The sequence below is a fragment of the Mesoplodon densirostris genome, chromosome 5 (assembly GCF_025265405.1).
Source record: "Mesoplodon densirostris isolate mMesDen1 chromosome 5, mMesDen1 primary haplotype, whole genome shotgun sequence".
Taxonomy (NCBI): domain Eukaryota; kingdom Metazoa; phylum Chordata; class Mammalia; order Artiodactyla; family Ziphiidae; genus Mesoplodon; species Mesoplodon densirostris.
In genome coordinates, this window is record NC_082665.1 from 38,015,317 (window position 1) to 38,028,678 (window position 13,362).

The following is a 13,362-nucleotide window of genomic DNA, read 5'->3' on the forward strand; positions in this document are numbered from 1 at the left end:
ACATGCAAACATTCAATCTGTGTCAGTTGTTTTTAGTTGATACTCATGAATTTCCAACTCTAATGAATGACTTATGTTCCAGCTATGGATTTTACCACCAATGTATGCAAATAGATTATTACCTCTTCTCAAAAAAAAAAATCAGAACAGCTTAACCTCAAGAAGACTTCTTGAGAAGCTGTCTCCCATGAAAATCAAAAGGGCAAAGTATTCATTGGCCTAGCTCTTCCATGTAAAATAGAGTTTATTGTTTCTGTTGGCTGAGCATAAAAACTGACAACATGATATAAAAGTCTCTGGCCTCTTTATGTGATGTGATTTTCTAACAGCTGACAATACATACTGAGAATGGCAGTCCAAGAGAGAAAGGATTATTTCTCCCTTTCAGAGAATCATAGCACAGTTTTAACTCCATCATCACATTTATTAACTAGACAAAGAACAGTACTAATAATTTTGATGGATATTTAACAAGAAAAATGAGAATATTCTCTTCCTAATCTACCTAGTTGGCCAATAAAAAATTAGCATGAAAATACAAACTAATATGAAGACTATGAAGCAAAATGCTTCATATTTGCAGTCATTCTCTTTAGGATACAGAGTAGTTCTGAATTTAACAGTGGTTTGCAATATATTTTGAGAAAATTTTCTCTTAAGAGGCTGAGTAGTATTCTTTATAAATATACTCTATATTTTACTGGAGAGTCAAAGGAAAGATTAAAAGGTCTTGTTTAAGAGACTTTTTCTTTTCAGGTTGACTAAAGAATTTATTTTGTCATCACACTGCTACTTTTCTTTCTGTTTTCTTTCTTCACAGCCTACCACAAAGTTTAGTAGTTTTTTTTAAATAAAATTAAATGTTATTCAACAGGTATTTATACTTTGGGAGGATAAAAACAAAACAAACCCAATTTTATTAAATTGTGTCCCAAGTACTATATTAGGAACCAAGCAGATGCTGCTTTTTAAATAAAGTTTCATTTAAAAAAATATACCATACAGGAGGCATTTGAATTCAGATGACTAATTCAGAAAATTATTCTTCCATATTCCAAAGTTCATATATCACTTTGTGCATATTGATATCCTAACACTGATCACAATGAACTATAATAACATGGGTGGTCTTCCCCATTTCCAACCTTAGATTGTGAGCTTCTAGAGGACAAAATTTATCTGACTTATCTTTATATTCTTAATGTCTATACCAGTGCTCAGCATATAACAAATCCTCCCTAAACATTTGTTAAATGAATGAATGAACATATCCACTCTATAGTTTCCTCCATCTATATATTTTGTCATGTCTACTACTGGCATAAGAATCTGATGAAAATGGAAATGTCCCCTGATGACCTAGTTGTAGATGTCCCTCTAATTTTATTTCTCTTCATATATAATTTTATTTAACTTCTTATTTATTCTTCCAAATAGTTTTATGCATATATATGCATATACAATTGGGGCTTTTTTTCCCTTCTCTTTTCCACAGTTCACTGGACACACTCTTCTGGATCTTCCTTTATCTCATGTAATAATATATCTCAGAGATTTCTTCATATCGGAACACAAAAGACTTTTTACATTTATTAACAGCTAAATAGCATTCCATTGTATGAATAACCAAAAAAATATATTTACTAATTTCTCTATAGGTTGGCTTTTAGATACTACCCCAATTTTGTGCTATAACAAACAACACTATGAGTGAATAAAATTTTGTAGGTCATTTTTCTATACAGTGATTATAATTTGTAGGACAAATTCTTAAGATTTCTAGGTCAAAAGTACATTTGTACTTTTTTTTTTTTTTTTTTTTTTTTTTTTTTTTTTTTTTTTCGGTATGCGGGCCTCTCACTGTTGTGGCCTCCCCCGTTGCGGAGCACAGGCTCCGGACGCGCAGGCTCCGGACGCGCAGGCCCAGCGGCCATGGCTCACGGGCCCAGCCGCTCCGCGGCATATGGGATCCTCCCAGACCGGGGCGCGAACCCGTATCCCCTGCATCGGCAGGCGGACTCTCAACCACTGCGCCACCAGGGAGGCCCTACATTTGTACTTTTGATAGAGGTTGCCAACTTGCTTTCCATGTGGGTTGTGCCAATTTACCCTTCTACCAGCAATGAATGAATGTTGATAGTTTTTATGCATCATTGTCAATAGTGTGAGTTATCAAGCTTTTGAACTTTTGCTAACCTTAGAGGTGAAAATGGTATTTCAATGTAGTTTTAGTTTATATTTGTCTTTTAATTAATGAGATTGGACATCTCTCCATATCTTTAAATGTCTTTTTGTTTTTTTTTAAATTTTTGTCCATTTTCCCATTTTGTTAGAAAGTAGCTGTTATTTTGCAGGTGATCTTTTTATGGTAGAGAGAGGACCCTTTAATTAATGTCTATGATAATGTGCTGTAAACATTTTCCCAGCTTGTCATTTTTTGTTTGATTTTGTCTATGTTATTTGCAAGTGGTAGCTTATTTTTCTTTATTTATATATATATATACAGCAAAATTTATCAGTCCCTAGAAGGTTAAGAATATAGTGTTCCAAACAAAAATACACAGTCACATTATCCTGGAGTTTTCAATGGCAATTTTGTTTGAATTCAGTGGTATATAGTATTCCTGCCAGTGGTGGAAATTTTCCTAAGAAGATATTTTGCTATACAGTAATTGAAAACCATAAGTACTACAGATATTTTAATGATCTGGTATTTAAACCAGTGTAAAAGAATATTATTAAATAAATGGAAAATCTTAGCACAAAAATTTAATGGTAAGATGAAAAGCCAAATTAAGCATTTTAATCTTTTTAATGGTCAATTGTACAAAGTTTAGCAAAAATAAATACAGTTATCACTTTAAACCATAACTTCACCAAGCTTGAGCATCTTAACCTACTAATTTTACTTTTCCATTTATTTTGAATCTAACCTAGATTTTATAATCATTCCAAAATTGAATCAAGGATTTGCCTGTTGCTTCCACTGTCATATTTATAGAAACAAGGGCATGCTTCTTAGGCCCTTTATGTTGTAATAACCACAGGTGCACTCAGTCTTCCATGAAAAAGTAAATTGTTTTAGGATATCTATGAACTGGAACAGAAAGCAAGGATATTCTAGCAATATTTTCCTCCAGTGGCGTCTAAGAAATACCTCTGGTTATTTTATTCCTGTCTCCTCATTCTCTTGTGTTCCAATAACCAAATTCTAGTTTGTTATTTCCTTTGCCTCTACTAGACAGAACTCCTTGTCAAATTCAAGGTACCAATGGGCTACCATGCATACAGTGCCCCCTGGTAGTCTAAGGAGAGCTTTCTTTAGGAGGTGGAAAAAAAACACAGATGGAAGGAAAATAGGAATAAGACTGATCAAGCAAACTCTTTACAAGTTAAAATACCTTGTCCTATCCACAAGTACCACAATTGATGTACATATAAAGCATGTAACTACTTCTTCAATCTGTCAGAAAAAGCCAGTCCATATTTCTGCATGTCCTCCAAACCGCCTTTGACCATTTAAGGGTAGATTATAAAAGAAAGGTTGAGAGAAAATCAGTAAGAGGCACAGTTTTTTTTTGTTTGTTTGTTTTTTGTTTTTTTTGCGGTACGTGGGCCTCTCACTGTTGTGGCCTCTCCCGTTGCGGAGCACAGGCTCCGGACACACAGGCTCAGCAGCCATGGCTCATAGGCCCAGCCGCTCCGCGGCATGTGGGATCCTCCCGGACCGGGGCATGAACCCGTATCCCCTGCATTAGCAGGTGGACTCTCAACCACTGCACCACCAGGGAAGCCCGGCACAGATTTTTTTTAAAATTAAATATATACATGCTGGCATAGCATGTAAGTATATTAACTGGGATTAGAGATAAAAGGAAGTAGAGAACACTAAATTAAAAATAAGTAGGTTGATTAGTGGAATAGTATTTTCCCCTTGTTAAAGGAGTAGCTTCCTGTTTCAGTTCTGGTTGTAGATATTTGTTTAACTCTGGCATCATTACAAAGGAGCACTGTATTTCTCCCTTCTCAGTGCATGCTGCCACATGTAATCTACTGGTCAGAAGATACATATTATGCTATCTTGAGATAATCTGCAGCTGTTCACACTGGTTTTCTCTCTCTCTCTCTCTCTCACATACACACACACACACACACACATACACATACACTGCTTCTGGAAGAATCACTTTATCATATGACAGTGGAAAACACAGTATTACATGGAGTTACAATAAAGAATACATATCACATCACTTTTCCTGCAACATCCCAGCATAAATGGAGTCAGTTAAGGTCAGATTTTTTAGTCTTGACTATGTACTTATATATAAAGGTAGATTTAGTAAAGCAGAGGGAGGTTTAGTTCCACCATCATCATTAAGGTCACTGCAAGTTTCATGACTAAATTTTCAAGTATTATATTTCAAAGGTAACCTGCTGTTGTTTACTTTCCAACCTTTTTTTCTGGCACATTTATTCTTTATGTACAGAATTGCATTAAAAAAGAGTGAATGGAACCTCCCTTGGAAATATAGCAGGTGGTATGATTAATATAGAAACATGTTGTTTCCATATTTAGCAAAGCCTGTGAATTTAGAATAAAATATTTTGGTTTCTTCTAGTATTAAGTAGAAATTTATTTTTAATAATGTTTTCTTAAAATATTGATGCATTGTTTTCAGAAGACATAAGAGATTGTTGGGTTCTATGCATTTGAGATTGTGTATATTAAATAGTTGAAACCTTATTATCAACATTCACCATTAAATTGGTATTGAAAGAAAGGATGAAAAGAAACAAAATCAAACCAGCTCAAAAATAGTAGTGTGAACCTGTGAACAATCTCCAAAGTTATTATCAGAAGCCATTCTAGGGAGATTAACAAAAGAGTGTAGTTTCCCCCATGAAGTACTGGGTAGAGATACTGAGGGAAATGTTCCAATAAACTTAAAGTTAGTGCTATGTATGTATTCCTACCTGAGGCAAATACCAGTTAAGTGTGCTTTAAATGCAAACTGAGTTTTCTTTTCGTGGAAAATGTTAAAGGTTTTAAGAAGTACCTCTTCACCTTTCATATTATTAGAAAGGATGATGAGTTCTTAGGGCATTTGAAAAAAATAATCCAAGCTGGAAAAATTTTTAAATGACCAAAAGAAAATTAAAAACAATGTAACAAAGCTTATGTCATAAAATGAAGAAGTACATGACACCAAGGAACAGAGAAGAAAAACTCACATTATGTAGTAGGTAGAATTTGCCCACAGCCACTGGCTTCATCCGAAAAGTAACTAGATTCGACCAATGTGTAGCAGCAGCTCCACAAAGAGAATGCTAAAATTAAAAATAAAATAGCATTAAAGTATAGGTACATGTGTTTAAAGGCTCCTTCCGGAAAAAAGATGCAATTTCTTCATGGAGCATGTATCTAGGATGTGGCAGAGTGATTCCCAGGACAATTCAAATCCTTTCTGGATATCTATAAGAATGAATAACATGTTTAAATGAAGTATGGAATGAATCTCTAATTAATTTGAACACTTGAATAGAAAACAGACAGAAAATGCTAATTCTGTTGGCATTTTAGTATCTTCTTTCAGATTATACTTTTGAAATTTAAGTGGGGATATAAGAAACTGATATACTTTTACAAAGTATTAAGAAGATTTAGTTTTCTATACCATGCTAGTATAGTAGGATGAAATGATTCCATAGATTGAACCTACAGTTCCTAATGTACTAGAAATTTGTTTATGTGGGGAAAGTACCTTAATAAGACATTTAAATTCAGAAAGACTTTGAAAAAAAATTACAAGGAAACAAAGAGAGCCATGGTTTGGCATTTGGTGGTGGATTATAACAGAGAGATCAGTCAGAAGGAGGAGATAGAAATAGGCCAACAACTATGTAAGAGTCTGTTACTTTATAGATGACCAGTATGAAAATTCTAATGGAAGTGTGGCCAGTGAATTAGTCTATTTATAGTTATTTGCATCGCTCTGATATAAATACTGTAACCATCTCACCAATAATTCCATTAAGATATCCTACATATATAAAGTGTCTGTGCAATTGATTTCAGGGATAAAACCTCAAGAAAAGGGGTTTACTTCCTCATCTGTGTTGAAGTAGAATGACAGAAACAAAATACTTTCCGTAGTTGAGACCTCACAATTTCTGTTTCCTTGGGGGGAATCAGAAACCTAGATGTGAACATGAGAATGATTAGACTTTACAATACCTGGGAAAAGAATTGGATATCCTGAAGAAAGTGGACTTAGAAGCTTGAGAAAATTATCTTTTTAAATTCTTCTGATATTTCAGTCACACAAAATGACAGTTTCACAAGAAACACATGTCTAATTAAACTCCAACAGCTATTAACTTAGTGTCTACTATGTGGAAAACACTCTGCTAAGCATAGTGATTGATAAGAAAGTCTACCCTTATAGGATTTACAATCCACTGGAAGAAACAGGCTTGAGTTAAATATTACACAAAACATACAAATAAAATGTAAAGTTATATAGCAAAAAGAAGATGGTGCTAAAAAGCATAAATATTTTAGGGACTTGGAAAAGACTTCTCTGATGAAGTGGACAACAGAGCTGAAATCATTTCCATTCTTCTCTCCATAGATCTCTAATAGCTTCCCCATTCTCACTTTCAAAAGATGAACTTGCACACCTTTTTACTGAGAAAATAGAATTAATCAGAAGAGAAAGCCCCCAATTTATTTTATCTCTGTGTATCTACAAATACCTATACACATATCCTTGTCTTCCCCTGTTACTAGAGATGAACACAATGAAAGATAAAATTATTTGAAGATGGCAAAACAAAGCATTATATCAAACATAAGGTCCTTCTGAGCTTATAGCTCTGTGCAACTGTACAAGTCACACATCCATGACATTAAATTAGATGACCACCACATATAATCCATCAAGAAATTTTGTTGGTTCCACCTTCAACATAAAGAATCTCTTTTTCAGGACTTCCCTGGTGGTCCAGTGGCCAAGACCCTGCACTCCCAATGAAGAGGTCCTGGGTTTGATCCCTAGTCAGGGTACTAGATCTCACATGCCAGAACTAAGAGTTTGCATGCTGCAACTAAAGATCCTGCGTGCATATATCCCCGCTTTTTTGGATCCCCTTCCCATTTAGGTCATCACAGAGCACTGAGTAGAGTTCCCTGTGCTATACAGTAGGTTCTCATTTGTTACCTATTTTGGACATACTTATACGTATAGCTGATTCACTTTGCTATACAGTAGAAACTAACACAACATTGTAAAGCAATTATACTTGAATAAAAATTAAGAAAAGAAAAAAAAAAGAGCCCACATGTAGCAACGAAGATTCTGCATGTGGCAACGAAGATCCTGTGTCTCAACTAAAACCTGGCTCAGCCAAATAAATAAATATTAAAAAAAAAAAAGAATGTGACTCCTCCCTACTTCCACTGAGACCACTCTAGTTAAACCATCATCAGCTTTTACCTGGATTATCCCTCTATCTAACCAATTGGACTCCACACATGTAGCTCTGTCTTTTCACACCTTCTCTCTACTATATTCTATTCTCAACACACCTGTGAGAGCGATCTTTTAAAAATTAAAAAGAGATTACATCATCCTTCTGCTCAAGGTTTTGAATGATTTGTGATCTCACTCAGAGTAAAATCTCATCTTTACAATAGCCTAGAAGGCTCTATATGATCTTGGTCTCCCCAAATTTTCCACTTGACCTCATTTTTTCTACAGTCCCTGCCTTCCAATTATGCTCAGCTCCTGGAATCTGCCTTCTTTTTCTGTTGAGCACACTGCACATGCTAGGGGCCTTTTCCTCTGCTGTTCATACTGATACTCCTTCCTGAAAATATCTCCATGACTCATTTACTCAACTTTTTTACATCTTTGCTCAAAAGTCACCATCTCAGTGAGATTTTCTCTAACCTATGTAAAATTTTAACAACCCCCAATGTCGCACTTCATTTACCTTTGGGTATCTTCAAAATATTTACTATCTTCTAACATCCAATATAATTTATATATTTTTTATTATTACAATAATATAAATACCATATGGACATCAATTTTTATCTATCTAGCTGCATGTTATATCTTTAGTACCTAGAATGTTACCTGGTATAACAGATATTTACTGAATTCTATTAATGGACATACTTCTGATTGCTTTGAGAAAACTTAACTATAATTTGTGTGTGTGTATGTGATAGGACTTGAGTTTGCCCATTAAATTTTGTAATATACCTATTTGTATATGGGAGCTTAAAAATCTGAGTATGTTTAAAAAGCACATAAAAAGTGTGTGCACCAAGAACAACTGCTCCAAACATTGTAGACCACATGATTCTTTTGTTAATAATTCTGTTCTTTTTTTTTAAGTATAGTTCACTTCTAATATATTAGTTTCAGGTGTACAACATAGTGATTTGGTATTTTTATAGATTATGCACCATACAAAGTTATTATAATATTATTGACTATATTGCCTGTGCTGTACATTACATACCTGTGACTTGTTAATTTATAATTATAGTTTATAGTTCTTTAGCCCATTTCACCTACTTTACATATCCCCTAAACCCTCCCCTCTGACAACCACTAGATTGTTCACCATATCTGTAAGTCTGTCTCTGTTTTATTTGTTCGTTTGTTTTGTCTTCTATAGTCCACACATAAGTGAAAACCCAGGATTTACCTTTCTCTGTCTTATTTCACTTAGCATAATACCCTCTATGTCCATCCATTTTGTTGTAAATGGCACGGTTTCATTCTTTTTATGGCTGAGTAATATTCTGTTACATATATCACAGCTTCTTTATCTATTCATCTGATGGACACTTAGGTTGCTTCTATATCTTGTCTATTGTAAATAATGCTACAATGAACACTGGAATGCACATATCTTTCATTTGTTAGTGTTTTTTTCTTTTATTCTGATGAATACCCAGGAGTTGCTCAATCATATTTAGTTCTATTTTTAATTTTTTGAGGAACCTCCATACTGTTTGCCATAGTGGATGTACCAATTCACATTCACACCAACAGCGTACAAGGGTTCCCTTTTTCCACGACCTCACCAACACTTGTTATTTCTTATCTTCTTCTTATTATTATTTTTTGCAGTACGCGGGCCTCTCACTGCTGTGGCCTCTCCCATTGCGGAGTACAGGCTCTGGACACGCAGGCTCAGCAGCCATGGCTCACAGGCCCAGCTGCTCCGTGGCATGTGGGATCTTCCCAGACCGGGACATGAACCCATGTACCCTGCATCGGCAGGCGGACTCTCAACCACTGCGCCACCAGGGAAGCCCCTTACCTTTTTGATGATATCCATTCTGACAGGTATGAGGTGAAATTTCAGTGTGGTTTGATTAGCCTTTCCCTGATGATTAGTGCTATTGAACATCTTTTCATGTGACTGTTGGCCAACGTACATCTTCTTTGGAAAAATGCCTATTCAGGTTCTCTGTCCATTTTTAATCACATTGTTTGTGTTTTTGATACTGAGTTGTATGAATTCTTTGTATATTTTGGACAGTAACCCTTTATCAGACATATAATTTGAAAATATATTCTCCTATTCAGTAGGTTGCCTTTTTGTTTTGTTGATAGCTTCCTTCACTGTGCCAAAGATTTTTAGTTTTATTTGATCCTATTTGTTTATTTTTGCTTTTGTTTCCCTTGCCTGAGACAGACCAAAAAAAAAATTGCTAAGATCGATTTTAAAAGCATACTGCCTATGTGTTCTTTTAGAATTTTTATGGTTTCAGGTCTTACATTTAAGACTTTAATCCATTTTGACTTTAATTTTGTAAATAGTGTGTGAAAATGGTCTAGTTTCATTCTTTTACATGTAGCTGTCCACTTTTCCCAGCATCACTTATTGAAGAGACTATCTTTTCCCCATTGTATATTCTTGCCTCGTATGTTGTAGATTAATTGACCATATGTGCATGGGATTATTCCTGGGCTTGCTATTCTGGTCCATTTATCTTTGTGTCTATTTTTGTGCCAGTACCATACTGTTTTGCTTACCCTTGCAGTACAGTTTGAAATCAGGGACCATGATACCTTCAGCTTTGTTCTTTCTCAAAATTGCTTTGGCTACTTGATTTTTTGTTGTCATTGTTTTGGTCCCATACAAATTTGAGGATTATTTTTTTTCTAGTTCTGTGAAAAATTCCGTGGGTATTTTGATAGGGATTTCATTGAATCTGTAGATTGCTTTGGATAGTATGGAAATTTTAACAATATTAATTCTTCCAATGCATAAACACAACATATCTTTCCATTTATTTGTGTAGTCTTCAATTTCTTTCATCAACATCTTAGAGTTTTCAAAGATAGGTCTTAGTTTCATTGATCTTTTCTATTTTTTTTGGACTATAATTCATTTATTTCTGCTCCAATTTTTATTATTTCCTTCCTTCTACTAACTTTGGGCTTTGTTCATTCTTCTTTTTCTGATTCCTTTAGGTGTAAATTTAGGGTTTTTATTTGAGGTTGTTTCTTGGTAGGCCTATGTTGCTATAAACTTCCCTCTTAGAACTGCTTTGGGTGCATCCTATAGATTTTGGAAAGTTGAGTTTCTATTTTCATTCTTCTCAAGCTGTTATTTGATTTCCTCTTTTATTTCTCTGGTTGATCCCATGGATTTTTAGTACGTTGTTTTGTCTCCATGTGTTTGTTTTTTCCAGTTTTTTACCTGTAATTGATTTCTAGTTTCATACCATTGTGGTCAGAAAAGATGCTTGATATGATTTCAATCTTTTTAAATTTATTGAGACTTGTTTTGTGGCCTAGTATATGATCTATCCTGGAGAATGTTCCATGTGCACTTTAAAAAGTGCTCTTTTTGGATGTAATGTTCTATAGATATCTATTAAGTTTTAATGTGCACAGAATTCTTTGTGATTGGATCTAGTCGTATTCCCTTTTAAATAAAGCTCATTAAAACTAACAAAAATCAAATCATTCAGGACAGAGTTTCTGCTTTCAAAACTGTGTAAGGGCTGTCTCAATGATGTATTCCATCCTTGTACATGTATTTACATTTATTCAGTTTTTCAACATCTACCATATAGTATGTTGCCATCTACTTTATGTACAAATTTCAACTCCTCCAAAATGATAAAATAAGAAGCCTAGTTGATACTACACCTAAAATTAATTCCAGGCTACTACATTTGTCAATTAGAAGTATACTTATTTGATATGGAAAATATTCATAGGCAGGTTGATATGCCATATAACCTAGGTTATATGTTCAATATAATGTTGTTTTTAAATATATGCAAATTTTCTTCATGCATGCATTTTTTATCAACAATTCATACAATGAACAAACACTATAATTAGCAGAAGTTATTGAAAAATAGAAATATTATTTGTTTGTAGGTTTTCTTCATGATAAAATGCAAATTTGCTTTTCCATAAAACTTATTCTATTTTGAAAGCAATTCAGTTTAGGGCAAACAAGACTTTTTTTTAAATTATACTTTCTTATGGAGAAAAATTTTCTTGTACAGTAAAAAGCTTAGAATACTTACTCTGATTTTTTTTTGCCTATAACACTTCAAAATTATAAAATAATATTTACAATTATCATTTAACTTTAGTCATTTTATGAAAGATACTGTTTAAAGGTATTAACACAGAATTCTAGGACCATGTTGGGGGCATTAGTGACATAATTTTTAAATCTTTCCATATAATCACATGAAAGCAGACAATATAATAAAACAGCAAACCTGAAAAATAATTGGGCAACATTTGCAACAAAATATGGTAACAAGGGTTGCCCCATAAATCTCCAAATATAGGTATATAAAGACAACCAACAGCCAAAAAAAACCTGCCTGGTATCAACATCTATGCAGAATGAATTGAAGGTAATTAAAGGGTTACTTGATAAACTAGAAAAATATGAGAACCCCAGAAGAGCCAATAGAAAGTCACTGGAGAACAAATCAGGCCAATGTGACAACAGCCATTAAAATGGGAGGAGTTTCTTCCTATCAAATTGCCCATGAATGGAAGGTACAATGTAAGGTCCAAAGCAACTGGAGTAGTTTAAACTTTGCGAACTCTTGAATCTTCTGCAAATTTATAAAAGCTAACCCGGATCACATCTCACTTGTAAAATCCAGGAAGACCAATTTTACATTAAAATGAGAAGCAGAAAATATTGAAATCAAATCCTCGTCAAAGTCATTATAAGGAAAAGAGATAAAGGTACACAATAATATCCTGCAAACAATGAAAGAGTTCCAGGAAAACATGCCTACAAAGCAAATGTAAACTATAATGTACTATTTCAAAATATTCCCAAAGATAATAAAAAAGAGTAAAATGTATTTTATAAAAACATAAGAACTTGAAAATTTCAGAAATAAGATAGAGAACTCAAGAAGGAATTAGATGTTTTTCATTGGAAATGAAGAATAAGTTAGAAGAAACATAAGAGTGACTAACCATCACAGATACCATCTAAAGAGAAATGTTAGATAAAAATGAGGAAGATTTTCAAAACTAAAATGAGATAATGAATCCCTTCTCCTTGCCTTTTGTCTTCCCTTTTCCTTCCCCCTTTTCTCCAAAATGACATTGGATATTGAATTGCAATTTATCAGTATGAACTGATAATGTTCCAAATATAGAGGTAGCTGTGGGAATAAATATATTAATAAATGTGATACAGTAATAAATATATGAGTACATTATATTTTCCATCTTGGTCCACTGTAAGTGCCTGTGAATAGTAACACCCAATAATAATAGCCCACCTATTGCCAGGATCTTTTTTTTCTAAAAACTGTCCTACACCATAATATGTCAGGACCGTAAAACTATCAAAAGACACTGCAACCAGCTTGAAGTGGCTTTCAGTTGCCAAATATTGGAAAATTTAAGTAATGACAGAAAGGGATTTCAATCCATTAAACAAAATCTGTAAATCCATACTCACATAAAGAAATAAATGGATGTATAAATGAGAAAACTTTAAAGTAGAATGCTAATAAATAAATGTAGATTTGGAAAATGAAATGTAAAATCCATTAGTTGTTTACCCTCAAAATAATAATGAATTCAGGCAAACATCTTTAGTAGGTAATAAAACATATGGCAAGTGTTTGATGAGAAGCAAGACACAAAGTATCCTCCTATGAAATACTTACTAAATTAAATGAGAAAAACAGTAGTTTTGAATGAAGAAATCTGGGAGATGGCACTTTAATAAAGTGATGATTCAGCATTATCAGTTACGGGACAAACTTAATATTATACGTGAAGAATAGATCATTATTTCTATAATATTCTTACCAAAAATTCA